Below are 15,206 nucleotides of genomic sequence, written 5' to 3' on the forward strand. Positions count from 1 at the left end.
ACAGGACTCAGAAAGAATATGAATCCTGCTTGCCTAATCACTTATTTCCTTGTCTTTGAAGCAGAAATCAGAGAAAACATCAGTTTCTGCGGGTTCCGCAAACAATGAGTTGTATTTCCAATTTAAGGAATGTTTGTATAAATAATAATAAAATACTAAAATGTTGAAGGAGTAGAAATGCTTTTAAGAGTCAAAGTCTGGAGACTAGAGAGAGTTTCTCTCCAGCTATACAAGGCATGGCTAATGGATCCATAGGATCTTCAGAGAAAGTGGACACAAAAAAACAACACAACCACAACAGGGTTTGAACACAACTCCATTTACTTATTTGTTTGTTTTTAACTTAGGAAGTGGGAAACACTAGCTAAAGAAATTGGCAAGAAATAATAGGAGCTAACAGGTTTATGTAATTGGCAAAAGTGGGAGTGTTAGTTATACACATAAGGTTTTTTTTTCAGTTGAAAAAGATTTTTAAAAATTAATTTATTTAAATTCGAGTTAGCTAACATACAGTGTAGTGTTGGTTTCAGGAGTAGAACCCAGTGACTCATCACTACCATATAACACTCGGGGTTCATCCTAACAAGGGCCCTCCTTAATGCCCACCACCCATTTTAGCCTATCCCCCCCCCCCCCCCGCCTCCCCTCCAGCAGCCCTTGGTTTGTTCTCTGTATTTAAGAGTCTCTTATGGTTTGCCTCTCTCTTTGTTTTTAATCTTATTTTTCCTTCCCTTCTCCTATGTTAATCTGTTGTGTTTCTTAAATTCCACGTATGAGTGAAATCGTATGGTATTTGTCTTTCTCTGACTGACTTACTTCGCTTAGCATGATACACTCTAATTCCATCCATGTGGTCGTAAATGGCAAGATTTCATTTTTTTTTTGATCGCTGGGTAGTATTCCATTGTATATATCTACCACTTCTTCTTTATCCATTCATTAGTGGATGGACATTTGGGCTCTTTCCATAATTTGGCTACTGTTGATAGTGCTGCTGTAAACATTGGGGTGCATGTGCCCTTTTGAATCAGCACGCCTGTATCCTTTGGATAAATTCCTAGTAGTGCTATTGCTGGGTTGTGGGATAGTCCTCTTTTTAATTTTTTGAGGAACCTCCATACTGTTTTCCAGAGTGGCTGCACCAGTTTGCATTCCCACCAGCCGTGCAAAAGCGTTCCTCTTTCTCTGTATCCTCGCCAACATGTTATTGCCTGAGTTGTTAAAACACCCAAAATGCTCCTTCTTCAGCAGAAAAATCCCTCCAGCCAACGAGGACTGAATCTTCTCCCAAGGCACATCTGTCCTCACCCTCTACCCGTGCAACTTTACATTTCCTAGATTGTGTGTGGTACAGAAAATGCGATGAGACAATTTAACCTAATCGATTTACAACTACTAATGGCTTTTGGTAGAGTGACTGGAGAAAAAAAATCCGAATTCTCATTACCTTTTCAATGTGATGCTCACTTCTTAATGACTTGAAGGTTAAAAAAATAAAAAAGGAGAGCCTGCTTTATTTATTTAAGACTTTCCTTGTGCAAGGCTTCTTTCCCCAAGGAAAATAAGTTTGGGGGGAAGTGGAAGAGGAGGAAGTCATTCTGGCATTTCTTGTTTCCAGAATGCCCGGTATGAGGAAGGATACCAGGGCATCTGGGCACCTTCCAGAGAGAAGAAACTGATTGCAGACGGGCCGAGTGGCTTGTAATTGTCACCACGCTGGAGAAAAGGAGGTGCTTTGGGCCTTCCTCAGTAAGTTATCGACTCTGTGTGATATTTTTCCAGCGACAGAACTGACAAAATAAATACATCAATATGTTGTTATTAGGCAGAGACCTGGGACAGCCAGGAACCTGAGGTGGGGCACAGAGCAGACATGACATGCCTCCACTGAGCCAGGGAACAGAGCTCTCATTTCAGAACATTGTGTCCCAGGAACTTTCGTGAAGGGGCTATATCCGGGGGCTGGTAGAGACGTGAAGACATTGCATCAACACACCTGGATGACTCCATATCGTATATCTGTTGTCTCATTTTTGCAAGGTAAAAGTCAAGTTCTTAAATATGAAGACAGTAGGGACAAAATTAGGTAGAACAGAATTAATTACCCAGAGTTTAGAAAATAATCTTAAAGGGTGCCTGGGTGGCTCAGTTGGTTAGACATCCGACCTCGGCTCAGGTCATGATCTCGAGGTTCATGAGTTTGAGCCCCACGTTGGGCTCCGCACGCTTTCTCCCTGTCTCTCTGTCCCTCCCTCACTCGTATGCTCTCTCTCTCTCTCTCTCTCAGAAAGGAAGGAAGGAAGGAAGGAAGGAGGGAAAGAAGGAAAGAAGAAAAGAAGGAGGAAGGAAGGAAAAAAGGAAGGAAGGAAGGAAGAAGGAAGGAGGAAGGAAAGAAGGGAGAAAGAAAGAAAGGAAGAAAGAGAAACCTTAAGAACTTGGCATTATTTGAAAACACTTGTGAAGGCCCTACGGCTTCCTTAGGACATTAAAAAACAAAACCAAAATCAAATACTAACGTCACGATATGTAAGAAGGTATTGTAAGTTTGTACCAAGATGTAGGTTTCCTAAAGGTCTGGAAGAGCAACCAAACACCAAACTAAACATCCCTTGGGTCTTTCACTCTCCCTAGGGAAAAATATGGCTAAATGTCAGCCGAGGGCTGGGAGTATTCACCACACCCTTCGGATTAAGTTTGCGTCAGCTAGAAAAGAGAGGTATGACTCCGTGATTCAGGGAGTCAGGCAGACGAGGTTGCACTTGACTGTCTGGTCCCTGAGCCAAGGCCTCTGCAGGCTGCCTGCTCATCCTTGCCACACCCTGCGCCTCTCCGGCCTCCTGTCCTCTCAGGCTCTACCTCGTGCTTGCTGCCCTAGCCGCAGCATGGCGGATATAATTGTCCGTTTTGTCCTTTCATTTTGTCCGTGGTGAGAAGGAGACGAGCAATCTTAAAGACTGAGTTTCATTCATTCTTAACTGCCCTTTAGAAGTGGTGAGAATAGAACGTAGCAGTTCGGATACAGCTCTTGGGCTCACAAAGACTTGGCTTAGTGCACGGCCTGTTGGCTTTGTGACCTTAGGCAAGTCACTTAACTTCTCTGCGTCACAGATCCCTGTGAGTGCAGTTAGAGGTTTGGCGTCGGGTGGATTCAGAATTCCCCACCGGCTCGGAAGATCCTGACCCCAGTCCTGCAGGAGACACGTGTTAGCCTGACACAGGTCTGCCCAGCCCTGCCTCAGTGAAAGACCCACTTTGGCTTGTGTGTGAGAGGGATAGATGGGGTGGGAGGGCGAGAAGAGAGGGGGTCTGCACCTGGATGGCTCAGCTGGTTAAGTGTCTACCTCTCGATTTTTGGCTGGGGCCATGATCTTGTGGTTCGCGGGATCGAGCCCTGTGACAGGCTCCTTGCTGAGCATGGGGCCTGCTTGGGATTCTCGCTTTCTCTGTCCCTCTGCCCCTCCCTCCCTCGTTCTCTTTCTCTCTCTCTCAAAGTAAATTAATAAACATTAAAAAAAGAGAGTTTCCAGCGTTTTCTGGAAAGCTGGGGGTACAAAAAGAGAGGTGTTCCAGTGGTTATGTTTGGCGAGGATGAGAGGTTTGTTAGGGAGAGAAAATGGGTTTTACACATTTTGATTCTTCTGAGTTCTCTGGAACGCTAGGTTTTGCCTGGTCTTTTTGGAAGCTTTATTTGTTTTCTTACCGAATCAGTAGTTAGAGCCTTCTTCTATCGACCCCATGTAGAAATCCGGTCTTACAAACTCACAGATGGAGAGTTCTTAATTCCATTTCCTATCTGTCAAGTTTCATTTTTCCAATCCACTCTCCCAAGTCCCTTTTCTCCTTCTCCAGCCCTCGATTAATGCTTGCGTAGACATCGCAGACTTATGTATATTTCCTCTGGCCTGTCTCTACAGGCAGTCTCCCCTCCACTCATTTGGTCCTTGTAAGTGAGTTAGTTAAAATCTGGATCTAAACATCCATACTGTTTGGACATACTGCTAGGAAATGTATGCACTTACTAAAAAAAAATTTTTTTTTTAATGTTTATTCATTTTTTTTTTAATTTTTTTTTTTTAACGTTTATTTATTTTTGAGACAGAGAGAGACAGAGCATGAACGGGGGAGGGTCACAGAGAGAGGGAGACACAGAATCTGAAACAGGCTCCAGGCTCTGAGCTGTCAGCACAGAGCCCGACGCGAGGCTCGAACCCACCGACCGCGAGATCGTGACCTGAGCCGAAGTCGGACGCTTAACCGACCAAGCCACCCAGGTGCCCCTAATGTTTATTCATTTTTGACAGAGAGAGAGAGAGAGAGAGACAGAGCATGAGCAGGGTAGGGGCAGAGAAAGAGAGAGAGAGAGGGAGACACAGAATCCCAAATAGGCTCCAGGCTCCGAGCTGTCAGCACAGAGCCGGACGCAGGGCTCGGACTCAGGAACCGCCAGATCCTGACCTGAGCCGAAGTCGGACGCTTAACCGACTGAGCCCCCCAGGCGTCCCTGACCCTTTATTTTTAATAGAAGCCTGTTTAGAGAAGCGTGCTATGTCTCCACACTGTTCTTGCTCAACGTGCTGTCCTCTGGTTTGTGTTATTAGAATCAGCAGTAGGTTTAGGGATCACATAAAAGTTTAAAAACAAAAATAGCCCACCAACCTTTCAAGATCCTGCTCTACATCACTGATGGTGAGGAATGCTCGTTCCCAGCAGAGCGGCAGGGATGGAGATCAGCAAGGAATTGCTCTGAGGGTGTCACCTCAGCCCAGCAGCTTGCCTGTCCCGGCCCCAAAAGCACTTCACAGTCTAGCAGACTAGACCGGCCTCTCCCTTCGTAATGGAAGTGTTCCACTCCTAGGCTGGGATCTAAGCATTTAAAAAAAAAAATATATATATATAACGGTTTGCATAGTGTGCAGTGATTTGTAAAATGTGAATGCCTACAAAAGCCGTGGTTACCCAGCATAACATTATCTTATTTTTAGTTACACAACCAGTAAAACAGCTGGAGGTCTAAAATCATGGCCTAGCGCTAAATGCATTACTACATTTTATCCATGCAGTAAGGGCCTGTCCTTTGAGTGAGACAATAGGAGGAAGTGGAATGATTACTGGCAAATTAACACTTTCAATTTTAATAGAGAAGCAAGGCCTCCATAACAACATCGGAATTAGAATCTATGCCAGTTAGATATTGTGCCGCATACGATGGGCATTTAAGCCACGCTAATACACGCCCGCATTTTATAATCAAATGAACCCTTACTCATTAGTCATGAGATAGTATCTCCCCCAGTCGACTAAAGAAGTAACCTGCAAAATATTTTACTTTATAGCTTCTTAGCATAGTTAATAGGATCGTCTTGGCAATAATAGCAAAATATAATTGGCTCTTAGAGAGCTCTGCTTGCTTTTTGTTTTCTCTGGGAAAGCGTGAAGTAATCTGTAACATTCCATCCCCTTTATCTTCAAAACCAAACTTCTCGGGGTGGTCAGTGCTTTTTCATTTGGCCAACCCAGGAAATATTAGATTCCATCTCAAGAAATTGCTGACATTGCCGCGTTTGACCACAAAAAAGGCAATTTCATAGAGCCTGACCCGGAGCGTTTCACCAAAACGTGCACACACAAACTCAAGCACGCACAAGTTTGTGGCTGATGCACTTATTTGTTATAAAACATGTGGATTTGGAAAGTAAATGTTTCCCGTTTTGCTCCTGCTTGGTGTTGCCTCAGTGGTTACGTTTAGGAGTTGCCTGTGGGAGGTGGTGGTTAAACCTTCCCCATATGCCCCCACCTGCCACGCTCCTGAGCCACACTGTAATTACTTTAATAAATACAGATTCGACATGTTTTCATTTGTTACAGTGAAATGGGAAGAAAAGTGTCTTGTAATATTTATTGACCTCAGTCGAAATATGCAAAACATCTCTGGACAAGTCCCCCCGGATCTTAGAAGGAAACGATTACCGGCTGGTGTTTCCTCTTCCTTCTGCCACTGGCTTTCTTGGGGACGCACCCCACCCCTTGTCAGCACCTGGAGTGGCTTCGAGTCTGAAGTCGTAAATCCAATCGTCTTCTTTGACCACAGCCTTTGCTCATTATGATGAAGTCAATTATGTCTTTCTCTCTGAGGTCAATTGTCTCTCTCTCTCTCTCTCTTTCTCTTTATGGGTCCTATTTCTCAACAAGGTCCCACGCACAGAGCCCCTCACGGCCACCCTTTGTCTCCTTGAACCTATCAAGGCTGTTGGTTGGGGTGCCCATTACTTCCCCCTAAGAGGTGAGCCTGCATGGAAGCCACTGTGCGAAGACCAGAGTCGCTAATGGTATATGAGATGCAGCTAGATTCACTTGGTGGGTTACCACGTGCCGGTCCCATCTTGAACTCAGAACAAGGCCCAGTCCCCACTTCTGGGTGGCCGGTTGGTCCCGTCGCCAAACAGGGTATATTGATTTCCCCAGGCTGCCACCACAAATTGAGTGGCCTTAAACAGTCAACTGTCTCTTGAATCTCTTTTCTTTGAGACCTTTGGTGCCTCGCACACTGTACTTATTCCCTACTTCTATCATTTTGCTATTGTAAATACTATTTGAAAGTTATATACCCTACTTATCTGCTGCTGGTATATGGAAATGCAATTCACCTTTTTGGTTATTTTGTATCCAGCAACGTTGCTAAACCTTAATGCCGATAATTTATACGTGGATTCTCTGAGATGTACCATGAAGAAAATTAGCGATATTTTTTCTAACCCGTATTCCTTTTGAATCTTGTGGATGCTTTTACTGTCCTGGGTGGGCCCTCCGGTACCATGGTGAATAAAAGAGGCTGTATCTTTTTTCTTTCTGATTTTAAAGCCAATGCTTTAAAATATAAACAAAATATAAAATAGGATGCTTGTATTGGTTTATTTACATTCTCCTTATGAGTTTAATGATGTTCCTGTCAAGTTTTAGCTTGCTAACTTTTAAAAATGTTCTTTTCCCCTGAAAGTATTGAGAAAATCAAATCAAATGGTTTTCTCTTTTAATATTTTCATTTGGTGAATTAAATATATAAATTGTCCAATAATAAACCAATCTTGCATTCCAGGACGAAACCTAATTTGGTCTTTTAAATACATAATCAGATTTGTTTTGCTAATATCTTGTTAAGATTTTGCATCTATGTTCATATTTGAGATTTGCCACAATATCCCTTCTCATATGTTTCCTGTCTGGTACTGATATCAATCAAGCATCATAAAATGAACTATACGGTGTTCCTACTTTTTCTCTTTTCTGGTAGTTTGGATCAGGTTGGAATACGTTTCTTAAAAGTTTGCTGAACTTGCCATAAAAACAAGTCCTTGTGAGAAGATTTTGATTACTTTTAGGGTCAGAGAACTAATTTGGCTTTCTGGTTCTTTCCAAGTTACTTTTCATAAGTTAAATTTCTTCCTGTGAATTTCTCCAGTTCATCAAATTTGTGGAAATTTATTAGCCTGTTGTTCATTTTATCTTTTTAGATCCTTTTAGTATCTGTAGGTATGCCCCTATATTCACTACTACTATGCCCCAACATTCCCTACTAATGTTTTGTTATATGTTCTCGCTTTTCTTTTGATTAACCTTACAAGAGTTTGCCAACTTATTTATTTATTTATAAGATTTTATTTTTAAGTGATCTCTACACCCAACATAGGGCTCAAACTCACAACCCTGAGATCAAGGGTCACACGCTCTACCTGAGTCAACCAGGCACCCCAAGAGTTTGTCAATTTAACTAGTCTTTTCCAAGAACCAACTTTTGACTTTACTGATGTCAACTGTATGATGTTTTCTATCTTCTTGATTTTTGTTCTTTTCTTTTTGAGTTCCATCTGCTTACTTTAGTTTGCTTCTCTTGTTTTTTACCCAACTCCTTAAGATGGATGTCTTATGTATTTTCAGCCTTTTTTTACATATAAGAAGTTAAAGCTACAAATATTTCTCTATCATTTCAGTTGTGTTCTATATTTTAATATGTGTTTTTTTCTGTATCTTTCCATTTTATCTTCCAATTTGCATTATATATATATATATACATATATATATATATACACATACTCATAAGTTATTTGGAAGCATGAGTTACATTTACAAATGAATTTTTTGTTTAGTTTTCTTTGCGTTATTGATTTTTAACCTAATTTCACTGTTGTGAAAGAATGTGTCCTTATGATACTAATTCTTTGAAATATGTTAAGACTTGCTTTATGGTCTAGCACATGGTCCATTCAAAACATATTCTAGGCACGTAGAGTGAATTTGAGAGTGAGAGAGCAAGCGTGAACAGGGGAGGGGCAGAGAGAAAGAGAGGAACAGAGGATCCGTAGTGGGCTGACAGCAGAGAGCCTAATGTGGGGCTTGAACTCACACACCTTGAGATCATGACCTGAGCTAAAGTTGGACGCTTAACCGACTGAGCCACCCAGGTGCCCCCAACTGTTCTTTGTAATGTACCCATTCTTTTCTCTCTCTGGCTTCTTCTGAGATCTTGTCATTTGCCTTGTTATTCTTCTGTGGTTTCACTATAATGGCATATGTGCAGATTTCTTTTTCTTTCTTACTTTTTTTTAATGTTTATTTAATTTTGAGAAAGGGAGAGACAGAGCAAAAGCGGGGGAGAGGCAGAGGGAGAGGGAAACACAAAATCCAAAGCAGGCTCCAGGTTCTGACCTGTCAGCACAGAGCCTGACCTGGGGCTTGAACTCATGAACCTCAAGATCGTGACCTGAGCTGAAGTCAGACACTTAACCGACGGAGCCACCCAGGAGCCCCGGTGCAGATTTCTTTTTATTTATCTTACTTAGGATTCATTTTACTTCCTGAATCTGAGTCTTGTTGTCCATTGAATCTGGCAATTTTCTGCCATTTTGTCTCCAAATTTTGCTTCTGTCTCATTCTTTTATACTTTTCTGGAACTCTGATTAAATGTACAGATGTCTTCCAGCCACCTACCCCTTGTCATTTCTTCCCACTCCAGCTAGTTGTCTTTCTGTGTTGCATCTGGGTGATAATTTTAACTCTCTCTTGATTCTGCTTTTAAAATGTATTTAATTTTCTATTTAATGTATTGTATTTTTAAAATTATGATTGTGTTCATTTTCTATTTGGTGCTTTTCCAGAACTGCTTGGTCATTTTAGAGTCTTTTTTCCTCCTAATCACAATTTCGATGCCCTCTTTCATTTCTTTAAACATGTAATGAAACATTTTTAAGCCATAAATCATTTCTTTTTTTTTTTTTTTTGAATGAACAGAATACGGAAATAGTCCCACACATAGTTAATTGAAATTTTTTTTTTTAGTTTATTTATTTTTTGAGAGAGAGAGAGAGAGCTGGGGAGGGGCAAAGAGAGAGGGAGAGAGAGAATCCCAAATAAGCTCCGCGCTGTCAGCACAGAGCCGGATGCGGTGCTTGAACTCGTACCGTGAGATCGTGATGTGCACTGAAATCAAGAGTCAGATGCTTAACCGACTGAGCCACCCAGAAACCCCAAATACATTTTTTTGAATGTATATATTTTCAAGAGATGCCAACACCTTAAGGCTTTCCAGGTCTGTCATTTCTGACTTTTGCTCAGGGGTCCTTATTTTGTTATGCACTCCATGATTTTTGAATCTAGAATCACATTCAATGGAATTTTATCTATGGAAGTTCTTTGCAACCTGGATGAAGTAACATTCTTCCAGAAAAGAATTTGCTTCTATGAGGAACCTGGGGTCACTATCAATCTGTGACTTTTTAATTTTTATTTTTATTGAAATATAATTGAAATACAACATCATATTAGCTTCAGGTGTACAATATAGTGATTCAACTCTTATGTACGTTACAAAGTGATCACCATAGTAAGTCTAGTTACCATCTGTCACCATACGAAGTTCATAGAATCTTATTGACTATATTTTCCGTGCTGTTCTTTTCATCCCTATGACTTATTTATAACTGGAAGTTTCTAACTCTTCATCCCTTTCACCCATTCTGCCTACCTTCCGAACCCCCTCTCTATTGGCAGCCATCAGTCTGTTCTATCTATGAGTTTTGTTTGTTTGTTTATTTAGTTCTGTGACAAATAAATTCTTGGCTTGAGGAGTTTTCAGACCCCCATTTTTATGCAGAGATCTCCTATCCATCTTACCTGCTTAGTCAGGTCCTGGGTTTTCCCCGCTGCTCCCTCACACCTTTTGTGACAATTCGGATGAAAACTCAAGGTCACTCAAGAGCAGCGGATTCTCAAAGGGCAACCAGCAGCCAGTATCAATGTCATTTCCTAAGTGATTAGTTTCCTTCTGATGTTTCCAGGATTATCCCCTCTTCTGGTTTTACTCTTACCTCAAATGAAGCCACATTGCTTGTTCTTTCTCATCTTCTCGAACTTTGGTATTTGAAGTTCCCTAAGGCTCAGATCTTCACATCCTTTTCTCTCTAAACTCACTTTCTTGATGATCTTACCTAGGCTCATGGGTCTAAATCCATTAATACACCCATCAGCCTCCATTTATATCTCCAGCCTGGGTCCATAGCCAACTGCCTACTTGACTCTTCCCCTCGGGTGTCTAAGTGTCTGATCTTTGCCCTCAGATTTCTTCTTCAGTTAATAGTTAATAGTAACTGCAAACTTTTGGTTCTTCTTTTGAAAAAAAATTTATATATATATATATATATGTATTTTAATATTTATTTATTTTTGAGAGAGACAGAGTGTGAGTGGGGGAGGGGCAGAGAGAGAGGGCTGAAGTGGGCTCCAGGCTCTGAGCTGTCCTCACAGAGCCTGATGCGAGGCTTGAACCCACAGAACCATGAGATCATTACCTGAGCTGAAGTCAGTTGCCTAACCCACTGAGCCACCCAGATGCCCCTAAAAAAATTTTTTTAATGTTTATTTATTCTTGAGAGAGAGAGAGAGAGAGAGCATGAGCAGAGGCAGAGAGAGAGTGAGACACAGAATCTGAAGCAGGCTTCAGGCTCCAAGCTGTCAGCACAATGCCCGACGTGGGGCTCGAACTCACAAACCGCGAGATCATGACCTGAGCCAAAGTCGGATGCTTAACCGACTGAGCCACCCAGGTGCCCCAAACTTTTGGTTCTTCTAATTCAGAGTCATCTTTGACTTCCTTTTTTTTCTCACCACGTTTAATCCATACATAAATGATACTAGTTTTATCTTTAAAATGCATATGGAATCTGATCATTTCTTATTACCTCCATGACTATTGGTGTCATCCATGCTACCAGAATCTCTCTGAATTATTTCAGCAGCCCTAATGTTCTGTCTCGTCTCTGTCCTTGCGCCCTTCGATCTGTTCTCAAGCCAGCAGCCAGGGTGGTCCTGTTAAGATGTAATTCAGATCATGTCACCCCTCTGCATACCGTCCTCCAGAGTAAAAGCCAACATGTTCACAGTGGTCTGCAGGCCTTGCAATCTGGTTCCCATTACTTCTGTGACCTCATTTCCTACTGCTCTCTCCAATGTACTGTCTGCCTCGGCCACACTGGTGGCCTTGCCCTATGAACACACCGGGCATGCTTCCTCTTCAAGGCCTTTGCACCTAATGTTTACTCCACCAGGAGCGCTCTTCCCGAAATTACCTCCTCACCTCCTTCAGGTGTCTCCTCAATGTCCCCACCTCAGCGAGACACTTTCATTTAGGATGACTGCTTCTCCCTCCAACTTCTCCCTACCCTAGAGTGCTGGGCACTTACCAGGCATCCAGCGCATCGTTGTTAAATGGATGAATAAATGGATATTTATAAAATAAATAAAAATAATTAGCCCATGTAGAAATATTGAGAATGTAGAACATGAAGTGAGAATTTAAGGGGCTCAAATGTTGCTTTCTTTTCATGGAAGGAGAGGAAGAAGAAGGAGCAAAATTATGAGCGATTTTGGATACACCATAGAAACATAGCTATTTATTCAAAAACATTTATTCAGTGTTGACTATTATGAAGTCCTCAAGATCACTGTGGAGGTATTCGTTCTTCTTCTTCTTTTTTTTAATGTTTATTTATTCATTTTTGAGAGACGGAGAGAGAGAGAGGGAGAGAATGTGCACAAGCGAGGAAGGGGCAGAGAGAGAGGGAGCCAGAGAATCTGAAGCACACTCCACCCTGTTAGCGCAGAGCCTAACGCGGGGCTCGTACTCACGAACTGTGAGATCGTGACTTGAGCCAAAACCAAGAGTCAGACGCTTAACTGACGGGCCACCCAGGTGCCCCAGAGGTATTCATTCTTTATGTTACTCTGAGCTATGGCGATGTAGCTCTTACTTTTTTCTTTCCCTGTGACCCTAGTTGCTTTTCATTTCTTCTACTTTCTGGGTTTTTTTTTTTTTTTTTTTTTTTTTTTGGTGCTCAGCCCAGAATAATTTCATATTTATATTTCATATTCAGTAATTAAGAAAGACCTGATAATTAGAATAAAAGAATAATAAGATCAAAATTCCTAGATGTCTATATTCTTACTTAAATTTTATCAATCTTATTTCTTACACAACCACGAGAGTGACCTACCAGGGATAACCTAGTCAGGCTCAGCAGGGTATTAAGATTTTTAAAATATTCTCTATTACGTGGCCATTATATATTATTATTTTCTTGGTACTATAGCGTAGCAAGGATATAATTTTCACTATCCACAAACTTAAGTGTGCAAAAAATATAATTAAAAAAAAAAACCTCCACTTAATTTCTCAATTGAATCTTTATTCCACCTAATGATAGGCACTAAAATTTAGTCAACCAGGGGTAAATTCTCCCTGGGGCTGTATCTGGAAATGTAGGGGAGGGCTGTGTATTGTCAGTGAATTGGAGGGGAGGGGCGTCTGGTCCTCTGTGTTCATTGTCTATTCATTGAAGCATTCTTTGAGCTGTGTATAGCCACACCATTGTGTCTGGTTGTTGGTCCACACTGGCAAGTTAAACTCAAATTGATTTAGAAGTTCCCCTTCTGGCTTCCTGGCTTTCTCAGCCCTTTGCTTCTTTGGGAAGTAAGAGGGCAAGGAAAACTCTTGGATGCTCTCTCACACTTTTCCCGGGCTGAGACATGGAGGGAGGGGCGGGGCGAGGGGAGGCGGGCTGCCATTTTCCCTCTTTGGCTGCCACACTATGCTGGTAAAGGTGACTTCTGCTTGGGGTTTCTCAACTTTCTTGGCTTCTTTCAGGAATCCCAGTCTCTTCTTTGCTCATATTTCTATCTGGAGCTTCTATCAGTTCCCTTCCCCCCAGCGTCTAGCTTCAGGGTGGGCATAGCGCAGGGTATAGAGAACTTTCTTGCAGGTCCCCATCAGTATCTGACCTTATTGTTCTCCTTTCCTAATTTCCTACCTCCATCAGTGGAGCTGTAATTCAGTTTTCAGCTATACTCTTTCCAATTTGTTGTTTATGTCATAAACTTTATGTGCTTCAATAGGCTTAGTCTATTGAAACTCAAAAACCCAGCTCTTAAAATAAAAACCTTTGGTGTGCCTATCACTTAGGTTATGAGTTTCATAGGTCAATTTTGAAAAACTCAGGCCTGAGTGTGATTGGGTTCTTTCTCTTCGCATTTTGGTATAATCCTATCAGTCCAGGAGCCAGTAGATGTTTCTGATTTAAGAGTGTTTGGGAGTGTGTGTACCAAAGCACAAAGGGCAATGGGGAAAAGGAAGAGAGGGGACCAAACTGGGAATCATAGGGGCTTGAAAATGTTGATCTGGAAGACTTCAAACAACATATTAAAAAAAATTCTCATAAAAATATTTTCATCCTCATCCTGTTGTCCAAGAGACAATTTATTTCTTTTTTAATTTTTTTTCAGTTTATTTATTTGAGAGAGAGAGAGAGATGGAGAGAGAGAGCACTCACACAAGTGGGGGAAGGGCGGAGAGAAAGAGAGACAGAATCCCAAGCAGGCTTTGCATCATCCATGCAGAGCCTGATGCAGGGCTCGAACTCACGAACTGTGAGTTCATGACCTGAGCCGAGATCAAGAGTCGGACGCTTGGCCGACTGTGCCACCCGGGCACCCCCACAGTATATTTCTTCTTTAGCTGCTGTCTCTCTTTGCATGGTCTCAAAATAAATTTTTGATGACTTATAATTATTATTCTTTGTTTACTTATCCAGCTTGTGAAATAACCAAAACGTTTGTCCTTACTCATCTGTGATCCTTTATACCAAAGGGTGTGTGAAGGTGGTCTGGATCTTAAGTAAAGAAAAATCTGGAAAGATCATAAGGATATTAACACCATAATCAGTAATTATCTGTGTACTTAAAAAAATGAATGAAGGTATCTTCCCTAAATTTTAATGGATCTCCTGAAAACAGAAAAATAATGTGGAAGTAAACATCATATATATCCGTTCCTATCTCTTTTAGAGCTGATGATTTGATCATTCTTTCTTTCTTTTTTTGCTTAATTGCTGCAAACCTACTAACTAGGTAACTCCCTGGGCCTGGAGAAAAGATGAAAGCCTCTTCTCTACTGTGCTCTGCACCCCTAGGGGCAGCCTGGAGAGTTACCGTGAAGTTAACCCACGAAAGCAGGCATAGGTGAGGCCTTCTGGTTACATTAGGCCATCCGTTGGCTCAGCACTTCAGCACGGCTTGGGCGCACACATGAGCCCTGGGCAAAGCTGTGGTTCCCGGTAAGCCGGCCACACACACTCAGGGGGCTCCAAATCCCTCCGCAGGCTCCAAATCCCTCCGCACTACGATCTTCCTCTAGCTCGATCCTTCCCGGATCTGCTGCCGGGGAGGAACACAGAAGCCTTCAACGTGCGTGGGTTCCTGGGAGCGAAAGACTGGGTGGAGGCAGATGGGGGAAGGGGGAAGCAGAAGAGAAAACCATTTGTTTCATCTTTCATTGATATCTTGCTCTGGAGATCTCAGCGCTTGCTGGTTAAAACCCATTCCTTCCAAAATGGGATGAGTTAGAATCCTTTCCCACAACGTAGTTGGGAAACAAGGGGTCAGCATGGCAATGGTTCTCAAACTTCCATGATGTAGGAGTAAGTAGCACCGTGTATCACTCAGTTTTAAATAGTTCTTCAGACAATTCAATTCTTTGGGATTCTCCAAGCATTACCCTTTACCCATGCCCAAAGCCTACTCTTGTGTTCTGATAGCATGAAGAAATCAGACATACCTTCCCTATTACAAAAAAAAAAAAAAAAAAAAAAAAAAAAAAAAAAAAAAAA

Source organism: Panthera uncia (genome assembly GCF_023721935.1).
Source record: "Panthera uncia isolate 11264 chromosome B2 unlocalized genomic scaffold, Puncia_PCG_1.0 HiC_scaffold_25, whole genome shotgun sequence".
Taxonomy (NCBI): domain Eukaryota; kingdom Metazoa; phylum Chordata; class Mammalia; order Carnivora; family Felidae; genus Panthera; species Panthera uncia.